The sequence below is a fragment of the Henckelia pumila genome, chromosome 1, assembly GCF_033568475.1.
Source record: "Henckelia pumila isolate YLH828 chromosome 1, ASM3356847v2, whole genome shotgun sequence".
Classification (NCBI taxonomy): domain Eukaryota; kingdom Viridiplantae; phylum Streptophyta; class Magnoliopsida; order Lamiales; family Gesneriaceae; genus Henckelia; species Henckelia pumila.
Window position 1 is genome coordinate 169,953,664 of NC_133120.1, and position 7,259 is coordinate 169,960,922.

The window sequence follows — 7,259 nt, forward strand, 5'->3', positions numbered from 1 at the left end:
CCCTTCGAAGGACTTTCAATGATAAGATCCATAGGATGATCTTTGTGAAACGTCCAATCTTTCGGAAGTGGTGTTTCCTCAACAGAAACATCTATATCATTTAAGCTTGATGAAGCCATCTCTTCTTCGAGCAATTATATATCATCATTGTTAGTGCGAGAAACTATAGACATAGATTCATCAAATACAACATGCATTGATTCTTCAACAAGTAAAGTGCGTTTATTAAATACTCTATAAGCCTTACTTGTTGTGGAATATCCGAGAAAGATTCCTTTGTCGGACTTGACATCAAACTTACCGAGGTTGTCCTTACCATTTTATGGATAAAGAATTTTGAACTTAAAGCTCGAAAGTATGAAATGTTAGGTTTTCTCCCTCTCCATAATTCATATGGAGTTTTCTTGAGAATAGACCTTATTGATACACGATTAATGATGTAACATGTAGTGTTCATTGCTTCAGCCCAAAAATATTTTGGTAAAGAATGCTCACATATCATGGTCCTTGCAATCTCTACAAGTGTCCTATTTTTCCTCTCAACGACCCCGTTTTGTTGAGGAGTCCTAGGACAAAAAAAATTATGATCAATGTCTTTCTCTTCACAAAAATTTGTAAAACTCTCATTTTGAAATTCAGTTCCGTGGTCACTACGGATCTGTTTTATTGAAAGATTTTTCTCATTCTCAACTCGTTTGACAAAAGTTTTAAAATAATCAAAGACATCATTTTTGTGGGCTAAAAACAATGTCCATGTGTAACGTGAGAAATCATCCACAATTACAAATTCATAAAGCTTCCCTCCTAGGCTAGCATTCCTCGAGGGACCACATAGATCTAGGTGGAGAAGTTCAAGGGGCATAGAAGTTGATATAAAATTTTTGCTTTTAAAAGATTCTCTTGTATGTTTGCCAAGTTGGCACGCATCACAAATAAAATCTAATTTTAAATTAAATTTTGCATACCAACGACTAAATCAAGTTTCAAAAGTTTTTCAATGGTACTAGGACCAACATGAACTAGTCGTCTATGCCAAAGAATGTTATCATCAACATTCAAAGATACAAAGCTTTTGATATTTGATAAAGATAAATTATTTAAAGAAACCTTGTATACATTTTCACTTCTATATCCTTTGAAATTTATGGATTTGTCAGTCGTGAGTGATATAGTGCAGTGTTGGGGAGTGAATTTGACTTCATAACCTCTATCGCACAATTGACTTATGCTTAGTAGATTATGTTTAAGCCCTTTCACTAGGAGTACATCATCAATCAAGCAAGATTTAGATATACCTATTGAGCCGATTCCTTCAATTACTCCTTTGTTGTTGTCTCCAAAGGTGACAGTTCCCTTCTCATTTAGTTTGATGGATTGGAGTAGATCCTTGTTCCCCGTCATATGTCTAGAACATCCACTTTCTAGATACAATATGCTAGGAAGAATATTTTTCCTATTTTCCTGCAGAGAGTGTTTTTGGTACCCTTTAGTTCTTTTGCGTCCACAGTTGTTAGAAAAGAGAAACATAAAATAGATTTTTAAGAGTTCAGTCTCTCATAACAACACCATCGCCATTTTCCAAGAGTGCTCCCAATAGTAGGTAGGGCTATGGCCTCTTTAAAAACCTATTTCCTTGGACAGAGCAGCATTCATCAGGAAGACCAGTCGCAAGTCAAGGCAGTTTAAACCGGTCTATGATGAACTCCCTTAGATCATGATCTCATAATGCTGACTGATGAGTTGTTAAGTACTCTTAGGCCTCCATTTCATATAGCTCTTTTGATTATATTGAAATCTTAAAGATCTACATTTATGTCTAACATGACCAATTTTACAACAATAAGAGCATATAGGGGGTGATCTCATTTTAGCTTTAGCAATGAGACTAGTAAAGTCTATTGATTTCTTTTCATACCCTAAACCACCTCTATCAAAGCTACATTTTTGCATGCTTAGTAAGTTATTCAATTTATTGCTACTAACATTGAATTTGTCAAATGATTTTTCTAAGTGAGCTATTTTATCCTTTAACATTATGTTTTCATGCTCCTTAGATTCTAATTCATTTTTAAGGTTTTTATTTTCCTTTCTAAGAGTTTTAGTCATATCATACATGAGTTGATATGCATGAAATAGTTCATCATAGGAAGGTACTTCGTCATCGTCGTTGGAGATGATGTCATCATCCTTAGCCATGAGGCATATGTTGGGTTTCTCACCTTCGTCATCGCTATCGCTCCAAGTGGCTATGAGTGCTTTCTTCTTGCCTTTGTCATTTTTCTTCTTGAGAGGGCATTCATTTGCATAATACCCTTGTTGTTGACAGTTGTAGCATATCACTTCCTTGTCCGTCTTCTTGAATTTATTTAATCGCATGAATCTTTTGAATTTTCTTGCGAAGAGCACCATGTCATCATCATCATATCTTCAACTTGGCTAGATAAGGCAATCCCCTTTGCCTTGATCTTTTCATCTTCTTTCTTCGCTTTCTTTTTTGTGGATACTTCCAACTCATGGGTTTTTAGGGTCCCATGAAGTTGATCAAGATCATAGGATGCGGTGTCACCTTTGTTGGATTCGATGATGGCCGTTCTCTTTGCATCTCACTCCTTGGGTAGGGGCCGTAGAGCTCTCCTCCATACTTTCTTGGATGGATATTGTTCTCCAAGTTGAGCTAACTCATTGATGATTTGAGTGAGACTTCGGAACATGGTGTCAACATCCTCATTGGCTTCCATCTCAAATGTCTCGTATTTGAGTTGGAGTAGATCGATCTTTGTCTCCTTGACTTGATTAGTCCCTTCGTGGCATATCTCCAATTTATCCCATATCTCTTTTGCGGAGGAGCACATCGAGATCCGGTTTTATTGGTTCATATCTAAATAACAATGCAAAATATTCATAGCTTTAGCATTTTGAGAAATTAACTTCATGTCCTCTTTTGAAAAGTCATCCATTCCCTTAGGAACTTTAACCCCTTCAACCTCTTTCATAGGTATATAGGGACCTTTCACGATTACTTTCCAAAGATCATAATCTTCGGATTGGATATATAGGGACATTTGGTTTTTTCAATATCCGTAGTTTATGCCGTTGAAAAGAGGAGGACGATTGGTGTTGGAACACGCGTTCTCTGATCACACGGATGTGATACCCGGAGCAGCGAAAGTTTAAAAATTTTATTTTTCGATATGGAACGATTCCATATTGTGGGTATCAAATCCTAACGGTTAAAATTGTTGCAAGTAAAATAATAAACACAGTTAAATATTTTACCTCTTCAAGCTAAGGCTTGATTATGGACTCCAACAGAATTTAATCTGCTCTTCTTGTATATCCCGGGAACCGATGACTACTCGATCAATCTCCGAAATCAGGTCCACGAATAGAAAACAAAAACCCTCTGATTGATTGCACTAGAAATCAATCAGATGTTTATCGTAGAGAATAAACAGATTTGATCTGTCAATTCAGAATGTAATTTTTCACAAAAATCACAGCCTGAATTATCTCAAAAAGGAGAAGAGAATTTCGAAAATTCCCTTATAATATTATAAGTGATTTTCGAAAATTTCAAGGATGGAATACCTCTAATTTTCGAACACTACACCTATATTTATAGATAATTTCTAGACTAAATTAAGTTATAATTATATTAGGACTCTAACTCCTTAGGACCCATAATCCATAACTTAAGCCCAACAAGCCAAGCCTGTTATTATAGAAATTAATATAAAATTCATCATGACTCCGATTGATAAACTGATTTCACCAATGTGCACAGAAACCATTTCTGCATCTTTTAAAGTCAAGATAATTTTTCTGAATCCGAATTCAATTATTTCCAAAAATGCCCATCCATATGTCATTTTAGGAAATTCCACTCCCTTTAGTTAAGAAGTCCAACTTCCCTTTCATTAAATTTAACTCTTTAAATTTAACTATCTCAACGGGGTTTAGTAATCCATTACTTGTGTGACCCTCAATGGTTCAGGGATACAGCTAGCCGTGGGCTCACAACTCCTTGTGACTCGGAACAACAATTTCCGACTTACCCATCGAATCATGGTAAGAGCGCCTAGCAACATCGCCCCATGATTCCCTAGGTATCACTGATAGTGCCTGCAAGAACCAGTAGATTTTGGTTAGCGTACAGTACGGTCCCTTCATCCATATATCCCGATCGAATCAACAACCATTGGTGCATCGAGAGTTGTTCGAGATTCGATAACTATGCAATGCATCTTGAAGATCAAATAGTGACATCGCATATGCTACTAGGAAACCGAATAACCTAAAACACATCATGTACTCTGGCCAGAGATTCGTCACACTAATATCTCCTCAGATCGCATAGGATATCCACACTCGCAAGTATGTGGTGAATCCTTAACAACATAGCTTCGACTCATATATGTGTCGTAACTGTACCCAATCCCGACACCTGACGACCCCAATAGAGTCGGTAAACGAGTCAAAGTACAGTACTAGCATATAGAGTCTCAATGATGTTTCAAGTAGTAAGGACTAATGATGAAACTTAAAATTTGTAATTATTTATATGTTAAAAAGTGTGTTTTAAAATTTAAGTTTAATTAAAATTATGAAGTTGTATTATTTTAGTGTTATGTGTTTATATTTAAATGTTTTACTAAAATGTTGTATTTTACGGTTTGCGCAGGTTTGGTAAAAATAAAATTACTCAAGCTACAGAGGTCATAATGGAGTAACCTCTAAACCTGTAGAATCACAAAAGAGGCATCTTCAACTTTGTAGAAGACAAGAAATTCCAAAAACTTCATTAAGATGATCAAAATAATCAAACATCAAAATGGAGATAGATTTACTTTTACTATGACCAGCTTGGAGTAAAAATATCATAAGTATTTCATATTTTATCCAAAAGGGGTGAATGAGTTGTCCAAACACATCTACACAAAATATCCTACGTGTTCTATGTTGAAAAGAAAGGCTGAATCGGTGGTCTAAGGCATCAAACATACCAATTAAAGTTGGGTCATGGTATTGACATTCAAGGAGACAAGCACCCACCAACTTTACTATTTCATATTTAATGAGCCTTGGACTCTTGCTCTCATTTGGCCTATAAATAGATGTGTTGTATAAGCTTTGTAGTGTGCAAAAGTGTAGAGAATTCTTCATTTGTAAAATAAATATTGTGTGTGTGAGAATAAAAGTTTGAGTGTGCAAGTTTCTCAAGTTCAAGTATGAAATTTCTTTTATCTTTATTCTTGAGTTTCATGTTCATGGAAAGCTAAATCTTTTTATGTCAAGGTGAAAAGGTTTCATTGTTGGTCAAGTAAGATTGTCTATATTTTGTATATTCTTTTCTTTTCTATTTTTATTTTTACTAATTGATCTTTATTTGTAGGTATAATTTTGGATGATTTGTTGTTATCTATTTACATCAAATGCTTGGTACCTTGAATGTGGTTACCTTGATTTGTTGTCAAATATGATACAATAAATACTACAATAATTATATACTATAAATATATGTATCTATTTATAATAAAGTCATATATATTATTTAGACGATAGCGTGACACTGTCGGTTGTTTTAAATAATATATTGTGATTTGAACTAACATTTACTTTTTCGCATCTAACTTTTACTTTATCGCAACTAACATTTATTTTTCCGCAACTAACATTTACTTTCTCGCATCTAACTTTTACTTTTCCGCAACTAACATTTACTTTATCGCATCTAACATAAAGTCATATATTTTATTTAGACGATAGCGTGGCTCTGCCGGTTGTTCTAAATAAAATATTGTGATTTGATCTAACATTTATTTTTATGTCAATTTATATTTATGCATTTATATATATATTATGGGTACCATGTATTAAATATCGGTTGATATTAATATAGTGGAAACTATATTATATGATATACTTGTTTAAATATTTAATTGTTCTTTTTATGTTTATATTTATTCATCTATATATATTATGGGTACCATGTATTAAATATCGGTTAATCTGATATTAATATAGTGGGAACTATATTATATGATATACTTGTTTAAATATTTCATTGTTCTTTTATGTTTATTTTTATTTTAGTTTCTTTTATTTATTTTTATTAAACAATCTTAAATAAACCAACAATGAACCTTTGAAACCTTGACAATTTTATAATTTGTGTATTTGAAGTTTTATAATAATATTTTCATCTATAATATATTATTGCTAAAATTAAACTTACAACATCCTCTCCGTGGATCGATCTCGTACTCACAAGTATATTACTTGCAGACAACCTACACTTGGGTGAATTACAATTTAAGTTGTAGCAAGTTTTTGGCGCCGTTGCCGGGGAGGTATAAATTAAGTTTAATTTTGTTATTATGTAAATAGTATGTTGTTTTTAATTGTATGATTGTTTGGAGTCGTAAACAAAGTGGTAGACTTGTTCGAGTAACTGAAAATATTTTAAACATGGACGATAATTCTAATAATCAAGATGATAATAATAATAATAATAATCATCAAGAACATGAACAACCAAGAACACTTAGGCACCATATGAATCCAATAAGAACTAGTACACCATCTTGTTTAGTTTTTCCTCCTGATGCATCTAATTTCAATTTTAAGCCACAAGTCATTCAACTTTTACCAAATTTTCATGGCTTAGATTCTGAAAATCCATATTTGCATTTAAGAGAATTTGAGGAGGTTTGCAACACTTATAATGATCAAAATTGTAGCATGGATACTGTTCGATTAAAGCTTTTTCCTTTTTCCTTAAAAGATAAAGCTAAAACATGGTTGCAAAATTTGAGATCAAGTTCAATAAGATCATGGGAAGAAATGCAACAACAATTTCTAAAAAAGTTTTTTCCTTCCCATAGAACAAACTCTTTTAAAAGACAAATTACAACTTTTTCTCAAAAACAAGGGGAAACATTTTATCAATGTTGGGATAGATATAAAGAGTTACTTAATACATGCCCACATCATGGTTTTGAAATATGGAGAATAGTTTCTCACTTTTATGAAGGTTTAATACCTAAAGATAGGCAAATGATAGAATTCATGTGTAATGGAACTTTTGAAGATAAAAACCCAAATGAAGCTATGGAATATTTGGAGTCATTAGCAGAAAATGCTCAAAATTGGGATAATATAGGCTCAATTGAACCACCAAGTAAAACCAATAATTCAACAAATGGGGGTGGTATTTATCATCTTAAAGATGATGTAGATGTTCAAGCTAAACTTGCATC

At 33.2% G+C, this 7,259-nt stretch overlaps 1 non-coding gene across 1 annotated transcript; it reads right to left on the bottom strand.

Moving 5' to 3' along the window:
* Nucleotides 1–6,887: 6,887 nt before the first annotated feature.
* On the bottom strand, nucleotides 6,888–6,998 carry LOC140876873 (small nucleolar RNA R71). Its single transcript, XR_012149104.1, has one exon. It is a non-coding gene; the product is annotated as a small nucleolar RNA R71 (small nucleolar RNA).
* Nucleotides 6,999–7,259: the final 261 nt, after the last annotated feature.